Below are 14436 nucleotides of genomic sequence, written 5' to 3' on the forward strand. Positions count from 1 at the left end.
ACACACACACCAATAATATATAAAAGCATTTTTTAAAAGTCTGTAACTAAATTTCAGTAGTTACCTTTTGCTGCTAGGAATCATATTGAAAAAGTAAACAAAAATCTGCCCCCACTCCTTCAAAAACGTCCCATAGTGTTGTATGCCCAATTCTAACAGTATTTACTGTTAATTTTTTCTTACAGACTAGGGATGTAGTTCAGTGGTATTTTCATACATAACATTTTGCTACTTACTACAGTCTGAACACTGTCTTAGTTAGAATTTCTATTGCTGTAAAGAGACACCATGACCATGACAACTCTTATAAAGGAAAACATTAATTAAGGTAGCAGCTTACAGTTCAGAGGTTCAGTTCATTATCATCATGGTAGAGAGCATGAGGGTGCACAGAAAGTAAGACATGCTGCTGGCTACATCTTGATCAGAAGGCAATAGGAAGTAGCCTGTGACACTGGACAGTATCTTGAGCATAGGAAATCTCAAAGCCTGCCCCCAGAGTGGCACACATCCTCCAACAAGGCCATCCCTACTCCAACAAAGCTATATCTCCTAATAGTGCCACCCCCTATGAGCTTATGGGGGGCAATTACACTCAAACTATCACAAACACTCTACTTACTCTTTTTTGGTTCTAATAGTTTTTAATATAAGTTAAATAAAGCATGCTTTATATAATCTGTCTGAATTTTCTTTTCTTTTTTGACTAAACCAATACCTATATTCTTTGACACAATTTTGTGTTTTTAAATACATGAGCTAGAGAACTCGCTTTAGGAACCAGTACCACAGCATATGCTGCTGTTCTTGGGAAGGAAAATGAAACTAAAGTGATAGAAACATTTATGTTCTGGGATGGCAAACGTTAGTGCCTATTAAGACCCAGGAGATGGATGAGTAAAATAGGAGCTATGGACTAAAGAGAGACATTGCAGGAACATAAAAGGATAAGGAAAAAAAAAACAGAGAGAAATAAGAAAGGTAAGATGAAAAGAGATCAAGCAAAAGAGAGAGATGGAAGGGGTTTGCCTGCAGGAAAGCACACACTCTCCAAAAGCCTGCAGCTGCCTCCGACCTGAAGAAGGCTGTTTGCAACCTCAGCCTTCCCTCATCCCTGTCAGGGATGAGTTTTCAAAATCAGTTGGAAATCTTAATATTTACATATGTAGTTTTAATCTGTTAAGTTTAGAAACTAAGTCAGGAGCTTTATTTTTAATGCACAAACCAGCATTTGAGTGTTAAGGACAAGTGGATGCAGTTAGAATTTAGTCTGCTGTTGTCTCTTAAGAAGTCCAAAGACGGCCGGGCGGTGGTGGCGCACGCCTTTAATCCCAGCACTCGGGAGGCAGAGCCAGGTGGATCTCTGTGAGTTCGAGGCCAGCCTGGGCTACCAAGTGAGTTCCAGGAAAGGCGCAAAGCTACACAGAGAAACCCTGTCTCGAAAAACCAAAAAAAAAAAAAAAAAAAAAAAAAAAAGAAGTCCAAAGAGAGGTGCAAATGCTCATGGGTAAAAGTGCAAAAGTACGTATTGCTGTCACATCTGTGTGAGCCGTGTGTGTTCTCTAACATGCACATGTCCCTGCCTTAATTATACCTTTTGAAACCCATACAACTGGCTTCAGTTAGCAGAAATCCTGGAAGACCAATATTTGGGGATCATTTTAGTTTTCCTCGGTCTTGTGCTGTGATGCCTCTGAGAACAGCACACAAGAGCTGCTGCTGGTCTCCCCTGCCCCTCTGGCTTGCCATTACTGCCTCTTTCTGTATCAGAAATCACTGAGGTCACTGAGGACACTTGCTTGTCAGTGCAATGCCAACTTAACATCCATGCAGTACTGTGGAAAAGCACCAATAAGGTATAGCACATTGGCTTAAAACAAGTCAGTCACCAAAGAACTTTGCAAAACCTTTAGTCTCCAAATTATTCACTGAATTGGCTCATCAATGTAAAGTATGATTGCTTTAATGAAACAATAAACACACTCTTGTATGAAAACTGACAGTTCTGACATTGTCCATTTATGGCTGCTTGTTCTTGTCTTAAAAGTCTTCTAAACTTAGATATATGCATATCACATGCTTTTAATGTGGTGTAATACTGGCTTAGAGAGTGTTTTGAAGCCTAGGTTGTTTTAATGAGGAAAACTAATTATACATCTCAAAGGAAGGGAAGGTGTTTGCAGAAAAAAAAATCCCACAAATTCATTCTCATTGTGGGATTGAATGCACACTACTCATACTTATTTATAAATTATTATGTGGATGGCTCCTGGCTGACTCCAAGTATGGTTGCATTTGGAAATCTTGTTTCAAGGGAGGATTCCTTTATGAAATGTGAATGTATGGTTGAACAAAGACTTTTTGTTCTATCTGCTTGTAAGTGCTGAGATGGCTCTTCATTTTTTTTTTTTTTTGATATGTCTGAATGTCTCCTTCTTTCCAAACTTGGTAATTTTTAGGAGTCTAATAATAACTGAAAACCATTTTTAAAAACCTGCCAAGAGAGCCCACTTTTCTGTCTGATTTAACTAATGTAGCTATTAGATTGAATCTGTTTAGTTGGGGAAAAATTAGTTTGTGACTGCAAATGGCTGTCAGCATTAATTACATCCAAATGAACAGGACCGTTTTTAGAACTGTTTTTATTTCTATCAATTTTTTTTCTTTGCTTGGCTAAATATTTCCCTATCAATATCAGTTAAGAATCACAGATAGAGAAGTTCTGAGAACCCAGTAGAGTGTTTCCTACATATATTTACTGTGATTCTCTAGTTGGAAATTCTAGAATCCACAGGGCTAGAAACTGACAGGTCTGAAGTCTACAGGGTCAGACAGGCCAGACAAGTAGATGGCCATTACTGGTGTTGCAGCACAATTTCACCCTCTTGAAGCCAAGCTCACTTTCTCTCTCAGTCTTGCAAATGGCTGTATGAAGCATACACAGATGATCAAAGATACTTTTTGCTTGAAATCAACTGGTTGTAGATATTAGTTCTATCCACAAAACACCCTCATAGCAATATCTCAGTTACTATGGAATTGACCAACCAATAACTATAGCCTAGTTCCTTTAGTGCTTGTTATGACAGATGGCATATTATAGATCAATAGGACAGCATTCTCTGCTGTGATTCACCATGTCTTTATCATACAATTGAGAGATATTAGATCCTATTTTCCCTGTTACCTATACCCCCACTGTTGGATAAGACAGTTCCAGATGTTTAATTTGAATTCCAGGACATAGCTGGATGTGTTGTGAATGTCCACCAATCTCCCGCTCTCTAATTTTCTCATCCAAAAGGCATGGATAGTAAATGAGATTGTTCTTGGCTCTTAAAAGGCATGAGTATATATGTAGGCATAGAAATATCAGTGAGAATATGTACACAGGAAGGTTAACTGGGAAGATGAACAGGGAGAAACATCAAACCAGAATTATGATTATAATTTTATCTAAGGAGAATTGATGAAACATTTTACTGGAAAATATGGAATATACTAAACTTTAGGCCAGAGTATACACATAAGGAGGGAGAATCCAAAGTCTTATGCTACAATTACAGCTTTAGAAATCACAAAAGTTGAGAGACAGAAAGCAAAATGCTTCTAGTTTGCATAGCAGCTATAAGACTGTTCTCTGTATATATATATATGTGCATGTAATTGCTGGAAGTCTGATATTTTTGTCAAGGTAAAAAACAGAGTACTCTTCCCACAGAAACTACATAACCTCAGTGAGTTAAGGGGTTCTGAAATAAGTATCAGAAGCCTAGAGGTAGCCCTTCCTTCTATTAGTGACTATGGGAAACCTCATTCTAACTACTTGCTCTGGTGTAGTCAAATCTACTAGGATTTGCCAAAGTACCCACAGTACCTGATGAGATCCTATTTAATTAGACAGTGGCTTCTGTTAAAAAAATGTCTCATCCCCCCTACCATGTAACTGGGTTTGGGCTAGTACTATTGAAAGAGGAGTGATGTTCACAGCTGTTAGGTAATGACCAGAGACAGAAAGTATCTGCTATTCCTCTTCTCTTTGTTCAAAATTGAGTAATTTTAACATGATTAAAACTGTGTAGATTTTATTATTAAAAATGTATAGAGCCTGCATATGCTGTTTTCAATGTTTTTGATCTTAGCCATTCTGATGGGTGTAAGATGGTATCTCAGAGCTGTTTTGATTTGCATTTCCTTGATGATTAAGGATGTTGAGTAATTCCTTAAATGTCTTTCAGCCATTTGAACTTCTTCTGTTGAGAATTCTCTGTTTAGCTCTATAGCCCATTTTTAATTGGACTGTTGGTTATTTTGATGTCTAATTTCTTGAGTTCTTTATATATTCTGGATATCAGCCCTCTGTCAGATTTGGGGTTGGTGAAGATCTTTTCCCATTCTGTAGTTTTGTTTTGTTGACCATGTCCTTTGCCCTGCAAAAGCTTCTCAGTTTCAAGAGGTCCCATTTATTAATTGTTTCTCTCAGTGTCTGTGCTACTGGTATTATATTTAGGAAGTGATCTCTGGTGCCAATGCGTTCAAGACTACTTCCTACTTTCTCTTCTATCAGGTTAAGAGTAACTGGATTTATGTTGAGGTTTTTGATCCACTTGGACATAGAGGAACACTCCTACATTGTTGGTGGGAATGCAAACGTGTACAATCACTTTGGAAATCAATATGGCACTTTCTTAGAAAATTGGGAATCAATCTCCCTCAAGACCCAGCTATCCCACTCTTGAGCATATACCCAAGGAATGCCCAAACATACCACAAGGACATATGCTCAACTATGTTCTTAGCAGCATTATTTGTAATAGCCAGAACCTGGAAACAACCTAGATGCCCTTCAACTGAAGAATGAATAAAGAAAATGTGGTACATATACACAATGGAGTACTACTCAGCAGAGAAAAACAACGACATCATGAGATTTGCAGGCAAATGGATGGAACTAGAAAAAATCATTCTGAGTAAGGTAACCCAGACTCAGAAAGACAAACATGGTATGTACTTACTCATAAGTGGATACTAGATGTAAAGCAAAGGATAACCAGATTGCAACTCACAACTCCAGGGAGGCTACCTAGTAAAGAGGACCCTAAGAAAGACACAGGGATCGCCCAATGACAGAGAAATGGATGAGATCTACATGAGCAATCTGGACATGGGGGGGGTGATGGAGAGCAAGAGTTGGGGGGAAAGCGAGCTTAGGGGAGCAGGAGGTCCCAGCTGGATCAGGAACAGAGTGGGAAAACAAGGAAAGAGATACCATGATAAATGAAGACCCTCATGGGAACAGGAAGAAGCAAAGTGCTAGAGAGGTTCCCAGAAATCCACAAAGATACCTCCACAATAAACTACTGACAATGGTCTAGAGAAAGCCCAAGCTGACCTACTCTCCTGATCTGATGGCCAAACTTCCTAACTGTCATGATAGAACTCTCATCCAGTGACTGATGGAAGCAGATGCAGAGATCCACGGCTAAGGCCCAGGTGGAGCTCCAGGAGTCCAATCGGTGAGAGAGAGGAAGGATTGTATGAGCAAGAGATATTGAGACCATGATTAGAAAAAGCACAGGGACAAATAGCCAAACTAGTGGAAACACATGAACTATGAACCAATAGCTGAGGAGCCCCCATGGAACTGGATCAGGGCCCTCTAGATAAGTGAGACAGTTGATGAGCTTGAACTATTTAGGAGGTCCCCAGGCAGTGGGACTGGGACCTGTCCTTAGTGCATGACCTGGCTTTCTGGAACCTAGGGCCTATACTGAGACATTTTGCTCAGCCTTGGTATAGGGAGGAGGGGACTGGACCTGCCTCAACAGAATCTACCAGGCTGAGCTGAATCCCTGGGGGAGACCTTGCCTTGGAGGAGGTGGCAATTGGTGGAGGATTTGGGGGGAAAGGCTGGAGGGTGGGAGGAGAGAGGACAGAAGAATCCGTGGCTGATATGTAAAATTAAATTAATTATAAGATTTAAATAAATAAATAAATAAATAAATTCCAAACTAAAAATGTATAGAGCCTGGAGAGATGGGCCAATGGTTAAGAGGACCTATTGCTCTTCTAGAAGACCTGAGTTCTATGCCTGGGCCCTATGTTGGACCGTGTACAACCACCTGTATTTTTAGCTCAAGGGTATCTGATACCCTCATATGACCTCTATGGTCACCAACAGACATATAAAAAATAAAAATGATTTTTTAAATAATTATAATTACTAAAGAGGTAACTCAAGGAGAGCTAAATTATGGTTATTGGATATAATGAAAACATTTTCAATGTGTTAGAAATAATAAAGTCAAAAGATCTTAAGAATAGGAGAAGCAAAACTATTTGTACCTGATGCAACAGTATCAAGGGACTTGAGTCCACACTGAGATGCTTTACCATAATAGAGAAGAGAAATAAGCAGGTGATTTTTCACCATCAAGGTAAGAGGATGGGTTAAGATGGAAATAATGAATGTGGGGGGGGGTTGTGGGATACAAGAAAAATTAAAAAGTAGAGACCCAAGTTCAGCATAGAGCATTATATGGTTACTGAAACAACCATAGAGACCATTAAAAGTGGTTGATTCTGGGAAATGAAATGGGGCTGGGTATGGAGCATGTAAGAAGGAGATGCATAGAGCAGTTTTTGACCTTCTATACCCCTATCCTTAAATCATGTGTATGTTGCATGTGCTAGCTTTATACAAAGTCAGTAATAACAATTATATAATCATATTCAACTTCTGAAGCAAGGCTATTCTCAGTTCATCTTGATTAAATTTTTCTATATAATATGATCTGTTTGTATATAGTATGTCAATTAGATTTCATCCATTTATTTCAGGTTATAGACTGCTTTCCATGTGTTTCCTATTTTAGACAATGTTTACAGGGAAAGCCTGTGAATTTAGACATTTCTTCTTGACTGTTAGAAGGCTCTGAAGCCACCAGGAGGTAGATTGCTGTCTTCTCTGCAGTCACCATGATGATCCAGAGGTCAGATTTCACCCTGGCAAGTATGGCTGTCCCTCATGAGCAGACCAACCTGTAGCTCAAGTTTGGGCAGCTTCTCAAAGGCCAATACAGCCTTCTGCTCTGCATGTGCTAGTTCTCCCTTCTCTTCAACTCCACCATCAGGCACCTCTCAGCGTGTACATTTACATGAATGATGCTGTGGGGCATGAATGACCCTGCACAATGGAGACACGTTTGCATAGAAAGCAGGTGTCAGGGTGTGACCAGGACACTTGAGCATCTGCTCACAACCACTCTTTGCCCAGGTAACAATTCCAATCTCCCTGTGACCTTTTCCTGTGTGACCAGCATCTTGATGACCATCAGGAGTCATGGGATAGAATGGCCAGAATCAGAAAGATCCTTTGTTTGTTTCCCACTGCCCCTTGTAGCTTTATTCAGTGGAGATTTCTTTCTTTACCCCTGTGTGAAGGCTGCAGATTTGCTATGCTTAACCTGCTGACTGTTTGGGAATGAAGTATCCTAACATCATGTGGTAGGAGCCTGATGTGATGGACAAGGGGAATAATTTATTCATCCTTCCCTTCTTCTCTGAACCTATACTTTCTTTTGCTTTCCAGTTTCTTCAAAACTGCAGCTAGTGATTCCATCAGAAGGGGTCAGGACTAGATACAAGGATGTAGTAAAGTTAATTACAGCTGACTCTGTCTCTTCAGATACTCCATAAAGGACACTCTCCCCCTCACAGTTACTCCATTCCTTCTCAGTAGGGTTACCAGATATAATTTACAACTCTGAAAATGATTTGAATATGAGGTAGACAGTGAACATGGTTTGTGTATGAGTCTGTTTCAAATGTTATGTGGAACGTATTTACAGTGACATTTCATTTTAGAATTAATTCAAAATTAATCGAGTATGCTATATTTCTGCTTGTTAAATTAGACAACTCTAGGTGAAAAACATTTTTGAGGAGGTACAACTAAATTCAGATATTTCATCATGCTTTTCTCTTGTACAAAAGGATGGGGATATAAGCTTTTCTTTTCCTTAAAAATATAGTTCATGGACTGGGAGATGGCTCAGGAAGTAAAGGCCCTGGCCTCTAACCCTCTCTGTCTGCCTTTGCTTTCTGGGACCCACATGATGGAAGGAGAGAACATACTTCCTACAGTTGTCCTCTGAATTCCAGATATGTATCCCCCTGTTCAATAGTTTTTTTTAAAAAATGAAGCTCAAGTATTTAAATATTTCTATATTTAAAATTATCACCCTCACACAACTGAAGGCATCACAGAAAGACATCATGAGTACGTGGACCTGAACAATTGATATGTTTTCATATGGGCTGTGAATACTTAATAGCAAGGATTCTTAGAGCAAACTGTCTTTCTCATTATGGGGGCAGTCACATTGTGTTTCCTTCAGGACCATCAAAGAGGCAGTTCTGCCTCAGAATGGAATAGTTCACTGTTCCTATTCAGATCAGGCTTGCACTGAGCAAAGTTAATTCCAATCAGTTTGACTCATTATTCCTCACAAGATTGAAGGCTGGGTAGTTTTACTCAACAGATAGGAATTTTGTATGACTTTTCAAGGTCACACAGGAAAATTTGCCATAGAGAACAGAATGTCTAAAGAGAAATCATTCTGAAGGGTCTTTGTCTCTAATATTACTTTTTAGCTAGCCGATTTCATGTAGCCACGAAGGCAACTAGATATAGCTAAGTAAGTTATTTCCAATGCCTTAAAATAAATGCCCCCAAAGCCTGTGTTATGTTGCTTCCAGTCATGAAAGATGATACACTAAAAAATTAGAACCTTTTCCTGTCTAGTGTAGATTAGAGGCACATACAGTTATCATTTCTGCTATCTCATTCCCCAAAACAGTACAAATTATTCTAGTATCTGAATGTGAAAAAAAAGGAATAAAACGTGCGTTTTCAAAATTCCACTTGATTTTGTTCATCTCACATTCCTGCGAAGTGTTGTCAGTTCAGTTAAAGGAGTCCCCGTTAGCCTGAAAAAGAAAATGTCCCAAGACCCTAAAGGGCACCTGAAGCCACCAAACACTGAATCCTACATAGAGTATGCTTTTTCCCTGCGTGTATATCCCTGTGCTGGCATTTAATTCACAAATTACACATGGCAAGAGACTATACAATACAGATGGAGAAGGAGAGATATGGAATAAATAACACTAAGAATGTTTGAAAAACTATAAGGAATTCTTTTATGTTTGTCTAAGTTACATGGAGTGCATATGAGTGGTGTGTGTGTGTGTGTGTGTGTGTGTGTGTGTGTGTGTGTGTGTGTACCTTTAATGAAGTTATTCCACTTGGGCTGACAATACTTCCCACAAGAGCTATTGACCCATTACCAGGCTTGAGAGTTATTGATTAGGGGATTTCAAGAGACTCCCAAAACAATACAGGCAATTACTGTTGCCGTTGTTTACTTCCCAAAAGTTGAAAGTAAGTCCCTACTGCTGAAGACACCACACACTTCAGACATAGAACTTGGAATACTGGGATTTGTTCTGACCTGAAAGTCTCCTTCTTCGGGCCTACCGGAAGGTGCTATGCAAGCTGCCATCGGAAGAATCAATCAGTAGTAGTCCTACCAAGCTGTGATGCCTATGAACAGCAAAACTGACCAGCATGGCAAGAGATCCTTAAAGGTACAATAGTGGCACTCATATCTTGATGGTAACCACTATCTGTCTAATTGGACTTACTCAAGAGAAAGTGAAACCATGCTCGGTACTGGGAACCTAGCCAAATACCTGTGGCTAGCATGATCATGGATCTTAGTGGGGGAACTTACCACCTCCACTTTATTAAACCAGCATAAATCCTAACCACATTCTAAAACTTACTCTTATATCCACCACTAAATCAGCTTTCATCCCTCTTCTCTTTGCAGTAGAAGATGATTTCAGAAAAATCACAACTGGTCAAAATGCAGAGGTCCACTGATTGTGGGTACCTAGCCTCAATACGTACATCTACAACACAACTCCTGTACCTCAGGTTCAGGAAACATTGCAGAAGCAGAGGTAGAAAAATTTTAAGAGCCAGAGGACCAGAGATCATGCCTCTAGAAATTATAGGGAAAGTACACTCGGGATACCTCTTCAATATGGCTATCTAAATAAGACTTGTACGATGAAAATACCAATAGTCATGCTAATGTGGAAAGGAGAAATCTCTCAGGGGTTACATCCATGGAGCCTGTCTATAGGCACTTAATGACTCTGAGAGAAGAAAGATTAGTCATTCCTAGGGATGAACCCCCTTGGTTATCAATTCCAAATGGTCAACCCTGAAACAAAATACACACAAGCAACACTAAATGGACTGAGCAACTTATAGTTACATATTTATGCATACATGTTTATCAAAAATAATCAAAGAAAAAGAGGCCATCAATTTGAAAGAGTGTAGTGGGGGACATAGGAGTGATTGGAAGGAATAAAGGGAAAGGATGAAATGATGCGATTACACTTTCATTAAAATTTAGAAAATAGAAAAATAAATATTAAAATTTTAGAAAGAAAGTATACAATAATTAATAATAGGATAATTATGGAATAAAATAATAAAAATTCTCAACATCACTACTCAAGCTATTTGAATACAAGCTCAGGGATATAAAAAAGAAGGCGGATGTTAAGTATCTGGGCAGGTGTGTAGTTTGTATTATGTGGAAACATTGGAAGAAGAGATGATTCTGGCTCCAGGTGCTAGTGGGAAGGATAGCACATGATTTCACCATGCCTCTCAGAACTGTGCACAATTTGTAATATATACATTGTTTTCTTCTGGAATTTCCCATTTAATGCTTTCAGACCACTGTAGATCCCAGTAACTGAAAAGTGAAAGCATCAATAAGGAAAACTACAATCTCCCTTCCTTTGTGGTTCTGGTTAGACTTGGCTACTAGAGGAATTTAATATGTGGAATTTGCAATGTGAAACGAGATGTTATTCTTTGAAGGTTGACATAATTGCTGTGTTGAGTCTAGAGATGCTATTCAGTTAATAATATCTTCAATGTCCTATGCTTCAGCTTGCTTGCTTTTGCCTCCACCTGATTACATGAATAGCAAGCATTCCCAAGACCTATGATCAGAGCCTGTCTTCAGGTTCATAGAGGTAAGAGTTAGATATATTCAAGTTTTGCCCTCCACCAGCTCCCCCTTCATAGTTGTCTTGTAATAGCCTTCTCTGCCTGGTTTCTCAGATTAGCTGGGTGATAATTTCCCTGGTCTACAAGTTTTTTCATGGTGCCTCCAACTCTTCGGCTTCTTACACAGCTGAAGAAAATATGATAACTTTCATAGATCCCTTCTGTCATTTCTTCATTCCTAAAGCCTATCTCAGCTGAACATAAAAGGTACCTTCTAGAACCATCCCACCACCAAAGTAGCTCTCAAACTGCACTGTGCAATGAACTCTGCCTAGACTGAAGATGATGTATTCACATTTTAACTTAAGAACCAAATAGATGCTAGTTATATAACTGTGAGTAATGAGAACTTGAGAATAACAATCTCACCTAAGAGGGAAACTCACACATAATGATACCATCTTACAAACCTTGGGCCCATTGAGACTCTGTGGTTTTAACTAGTGAGGGAATGTTCATACTAAAATTGAGTATCAAATGCCTGTATGGGTGAAAGCTCTGAGAATTTAATCCAGTGAAAGTTAAAGTGGCATGAGATTACTTATGGGAAAGGGACCCAGTGTTTATGTACTGTGTAATTTAAAAGGTTCTTATGATCCTTGGGTATTTGGATTATTTTTTTTTTCTGGAGATGACTGGAATTTACTCTGAAAATAGTCTTCGGTTCTCAGTGATCAGGCTACACCTGTGCCCTTTCTGCTCCTTCAGCACTCACCTGTAAATGCCACTTCCTAAAATAGCTGTGACTCTGCCAGAGGGCTTTTGTCTATGGATACATCCTGTCACCCACACACAAGCAAAACAGAAATGCTAGGATAATAAAGCTCTAGTAGTCATCATTCAGTGACAGTAAGAAGTTGTCGGACACCTACCACTTCCTCCTTGTCCCCCAGTGGGATGACTTTGAAGTGAACCTTCTTTGCAAATGCCTTAGAGCTCCAGGATAGGTTGAACTCTGGTCCTCAGTGGTCATGAGATTCACTGAGCACTTGGTTCTTCTGCATTTTCTTCCCTTCCTCACTTCCTCCTTTTCCCACTATGTTTTCAGGGATCCCCCTCCCAGCAAATTACCCCCATGTGATGTTCTTTCCTTTGGATCTGTTTCCTAGAAATTAGAACAAAGACTTAGTTCATTCTGGCTTATCACTGAGGACTCATGAGGCTAAGATGGTATTGAGTAAAATGAAGAGAAGAGGCAGTGACAGGTAAAGTAGGACATCTGTTTATAAGGTAGGGTTAGAGGGGTGTTTTCATGGATGTTTCTGGATTAATTTCAGGTCTGAGAGTTGTTTGAGATGTTAAGAAAAGTAACATTCTGATGAGAATCCCTTTAATAGGACTCCCTTTAGAAACTAAATCTGTGCCCCACATTTGAGGTGTCAGCGTCTGATGACTGACTCTAGTTGATAGAAGGCAAGAGGTAGAAAGTAGGTTATTTGCTGCTATAAAATCAACAAACAAACAAACCAGATACCAGAGTCTTGGGCTTTCCCAGTACCCAAATGGGATCTTTCTAACAGAATTGTTGACAAGATAATGTTTCTAGTAGAATGGAATTTGGTTTTGTGTGTAAGAGAGAGAGTGTGTATGTACATGTTCTCTTATGTCCTAAAATAAAGGTCACCTATAAAACAAATGGCTTTTAGAAAAAAATAATTGGAGTGAGTAGCTTTATTTCTATGTGTCTGAGGAATAGGATTGCTGAATTTGGCATACAAATATAGAAGATTCCCAGTTAAATTTGAATTGGAGCTAAAGAAGAATTGTTTCAAGCATTAGAATATCCCCTGTACTCAGTAGGCATTTATGTAAGACATTATTTGTCATTTAGATAAGACCCCAAGGTAGCTTCTGTTCTGCCTCATCTGACTACCCTGCTCCTGTCTACCCTCAGTACCCAGGAGGACTAAAACTAAAGTAACTGAGAAAACCAAAACCAAAACCAAAACGAAACGCTTAAGGTGTAGAGTGGTTGCTTTTTTTCATCATTGTGATACAATAACAAGCAAACAATGTTTATTTTGGCTCATGATTGGAATTCATTTTATTCAATTCACTCCATTATGGCAGGAAAAACAGAGAGAAATGAATGCTGGTATCAGCTGACTTTCTCCTTTCTTCCATTTTTATTTAGTCTAGGACCCAGGCCACGAGATGGTGGTACCACATCCAGGATGGGTCTTCCTCTTTAATTAGACCTCTGGAAACAACCTTACAAACATACTCAGAGATTCCAAACCCACTGATGAGAAAATGAAGCACCACAGTGTGGTGCTAGAAGAAAAGTAAAATCTTGGAATAGAAGATAAGGTTTTTGCTATGTTCCCACACTCAGCTAAAAAGTTAACGAGAATTTAATGATTTACTTATAACCTTTCAGTTAATTGATCTATTGAACATACATTTATTGAGTGTCCATTGTGTGTCAGGGCAAATTCTAAGCACTTGGCAGACAGCAATGAACAGGGCAGGCCAAGTTCTTAACCTCACAGGAGTTTCATTCTAGGACTGTTTGTAGTTGAACACAATGAAACTTTGAAATAAGTTATGGCTCTTGCCGTAACCCTTGTTGTACAATATTGTGTCAGTAGTTCCATCCAGGTTTGTTTTGAATCTTTGGGTGCAGAATCCTTGGATTCATAGAAGGTTGTTTCTATATGTGTGTTTCCACACCATACTCCATTTCTAAAAGGGTTTGAAGCCACGGGATTCCTTCCTGTTCCTCTGCTTCAGTCTTCAGGCATTTGTTTCATCTAGTCACAAAAGAGACAAGTGGGGCATGATGATGGCCATGATTCTGGATCTGGTGGAGTAAATGAAGCACAGAGCCTCAAACCCAGAAGCTATCCATTCTTGGTACTTACAGTATCATCACATATAAATTTTTTTTAAGAAAAAAGGAAAAAAAAAGAGATGTAGAATTGTTTGAACACATGCACCTAGAAATTAGTTCCCCTTTCTTCCCTAAACCTTTTGAATATGTTCTATAGGAGCTGAAGAACTAAAGAAGATACTGAACTGTAGCTGCATGGAGATGCCACATGCAATAGAACTCTACCTGTCAAGGAGGAATGAGTGGGGTTTAATATAAAACACTGGGAAAATCAAGGTCTTCTGGGTGATTGCCCATCTTTAACTTGAGTAGCTTTGGGGAGAGTTTTATTTTTAGTGTCTTATTTTCTAACAATGGAATTCAATTTGTAAGCATATTCAAAGAAATATATTTGACAAGGAGGATGTCACCTTCAGAACACTGAAGAGTGTGTATTCAAATG

This window comes from Peromyscus eremicus, chromosome 4, assembly GCF_949786415.1.
Source record: "Peromyscus eremicus chromosome 4, PerEre_H2_v1, whole genome shotgun sequence".
NCBI classification, from domain to species: Eukaryota; Metazoa; Chordata; class Mammalia; order Rodentia; family Cricetidae; genus Peromyscus; species Peromyscus eremicus.